The following is a 3,387-nucleotide window of genomic DNA, read 5'->3' on the forward strand; positions in this document are numbered from 1 at the left end:
CCCTGAAGTTATAACGCAGAGTTTAGTTTAGTCTTATGCATTAGAAGTCATCTTAAGTCAAAACACACAGATTGTGACATTGGTCTTAACAGCTGTAGGGTTCTCTATTGTATGAGTGTCCAGTGATTTGGTTAAATTCCCTCCTGTTGCTGGACATTCAAGTTGTTTTTGAGTTTTGTCTATTACAAACATTACCTCAATGCACATTTTTGTTAATGTTTTCACTAATTGAATATTTACTTGGTGCCTTGTGTTACTCTCCCTGAGGGTCTCCATAAACAGAACGGGAAGTTTTGATCCAGGGGAATGTGTCCTTTCAGCATTGAGGGATCTTTCCAAAATGTTCGCTGAAGGCTGCAGAAGTCTCTACTCCTTATATGCATGGCTGAAGATGCAGCTTCGTGGTAGGGCGTTCACCCAGCACATGCCAGGCCTTGGGTTTAAATCCCAGCTCTAGGAATAAAACCATCACATATAAAGGGTTGTTTTGCTCATCCTTGCCTGCACTGGGAATTGCTCAGACCTGAGAACTTTCACCAAGCTGGTAAGCAAGGCCCGTATTCATCACTCCCTTGACTGGTTCCTTCTGGATGGCTTTTCTTACTTATTAAGCATTGTATTTTTTTCCTGTGAACTGCATGTTTGGGCAATTTCCTACTGGATGGCTGTGTCCTACAGTGTTCTGCTTGCTCCTTGTAAATCAAAGAAATTAGCCCTTTGTCATATGAGTAACAAATACCTCTTCTGTCTAACCCTTTCTCTTTGGCTCTGTTTATGGTAATGTTTTTGCAATGCTTTCTTGTAAAGAGAATGTTCAAGTTGCATCTTGAACGATGAGTCATCACGGTAATTACTGGCACCTATGTATGCTTCGGGCGCACTGAGCTTGCTTCTGAGAGGTGAACGACATATTAACTCATTTAATTCCACCCCCCAAAGATCGTTTACTTTTCCCCCAAACCCCAGGGGGTAAACCTACAATCCCCTCTATTTTAAGAGAAGAAACAAGCAGGTTGTCAGGTCAGGGAAGTCATTTGTCAGGACCTCACAGCTGGTGAAAGCAGAGGCAGGAATCAAAACCACAAGCAGCCATTTGCCAGGCAGTCTGGGCACAGTGGCAGAGACTTGGAGGTGCCAGCCTGAGGCTGGGCTGACCCCTGGAGAGAAAGGGCAAAGGAAGCTGGTGAGCACAGGGTGAGGGGTTCTCACTTGGTCAGAAGGGCCTCCACGTTGAGTTTCCATGAACTCAGAGTCCATGTCTAGACCTCGTATTACTTCACACCCTGAAGAAAATGTCCAGGGAGCTGGAAGGAAATGGAAACACACCTCATTGTGCCTGAATACACACAAGTGCTGTAAGGCATGTGTCTTAGTTAGGGTTTCATTGCTGCAAACAGACACCATGACTAGGCAACTCTTATAAGGGACAACATTTAACTGAGGCTGGCTTACAAGTTCAGAGGTTCAGTCCATTATCATCAAGTTGGGAGCATGGCAGCTTCCAGATAGGCACGATGCAGGAGGAGCTGAGAGGTCTACATCTTGTTCCAAAGGAAAACCGGAGAAGACTGGCTCATGAGCAGTTCGAAGGAGGGTCTCAAAGCCTACCTGCACAGTGACACAGTTCCTCCAATAAGGCCACACCTATTCCAACTAGGCCACACCTCCTAATAGCTGCACTCCCTGGGCCAAGCATATTCAAACCGCCACAGCATGTTATCGGGCTGAGCCAATGACTCAATAATCCTTTCTAGGATCACTGATATGGCTCCTGGGATTCACAGCCATGGGGTGGGCGAGCCTTATATACATACTTATATATATACATAGATGGCCTTTGCTTTAAGGGGCACTGGCAGCAAATGTTTCTCTCAGTGGCTATCTTACCACATACAGGTGCATTTTGGGATGTCTTCTTGGGGCAGCCTTGGTACCAAGAAGGTACCATTCTCCAAGAGAACACATCCAAGAAGATAGATCTGCAGCCTGGCAGTCATGTGCTGCCTTCAAAGACAGATAAAAACGATGGCAGATTAAGTGTGCCTCTGTCACTAATATCTTAGAGCCTACTTGTAATCTCAGCACTTGGGAGGTACAGGCAAGAGAATCAGAAGTTTGTCATCCTCTGTTGCGTATCAAGTTCAAAGCCAGCCTACCCTAGATGAGATCCTGCTTTAAAAAAAAAAGTTTAAACATTTAAAATTATGATGTCTTTCCAACTTGGAGGTGGTATTAAGTCCTGTGCGATGGACAGAACATTCCGGCTTGACAAAATGTCATGTTACTTGCTAATAGTGCCCTGCTCGGCTACCTCTTGATGGTGTCCAGCAGCTTTGCTGATGCTTCTCTTGGCTGAGATGGGAACTGTAGGAACTCTGGCTTCTGAAGCAATGTGCTGAGGGAGGAAGAGTCCATGATGCAGAGCCTAGTAACTCAGTATCACCTGTCAGGGATGCCAAGACGGTATCAGCACCCACCCCAGCCCCATGTGCCATGGCAGGTGTTGCTAACCAATCATGCCAGTTTGCCTGCTGAACCTGGCTTTGACTCTTTGTATCTCTCACCTCAGGCTAATGGCTCAAAGCAGCAATGCTGGGGTCTGACAAACCTGAGTTTAAGTCCCGAGGAACATGGACAATTTACTCAGCATCTCTAAGCTCTGTCTTTCTTCCCATTCATCAGTCCCCAGAACTCGGTGACAAGGTAAAATGGGCAGCTTGTCACAGAAATGCCTTGATAGATGTAAATCCCAGTTGTATTCACACTGGGAAAGTTACATGAAGTCTGTGAGCCGCTAAATGTGTGGCTAAGCTTAGATCAGTCTGAAGTCAACCCCTCCTTTAGGAGAGCGAGGCTGTCTCCCTATGTTTTACATTTATTCACTGATTTTCTTCTAATTGCCATTTGGGGGTAGGGAAGGTCCTATTCTAGACTCTGGAGCAAAGGTCCTTTCTTCTACTTGAAGAGCTTCCTTTATGGTGAGAAGAGAGACAGTCAACTGTCAAGCTCTTACTATCATGTACAAATCATGTTGTACTGACAAGTGGAAGTGCCTTGAAGATTCCAGTCTCCTAACACTGAGGTAAGCAGGGCATGGAGTGTCCTGTCCAGAGCTGATGCTGGGCTTGGTCTCTGACACACAGGAACACATGGTGCCAACTAAGCAGATCACACTACCCTCCCCACCTGGAGAACAGCCTAGAAATAAGTGGGCTGTATGGTGAAGAGCCCACACTGGGAAAGGAAACAGGTCATAAGCTCATGCTACAGCTACAGCTACAGCCTCCTGAGGCTCAACGTGTACAGCAAGGGACAGCACTCACTGTTGCTCCTCTGGGGAGGAACAGAGCTCTCTGGACACACATTTTATCCTGGCATATTGAGTGT

This window comes from Mus musculus, chromosome 3, assembly GCF_000001635.26.
Source record: "Mus musculus strain C57BL/6J chromosome 3, GRCm38.p6 C57BL/6J".
Taxonomy (NCBI): domain Eukaryota; kingdom Metazoa; phylum Chordata; class Mammalia; order Rodentia; family Muridae; genus Mus; species Mus musculus.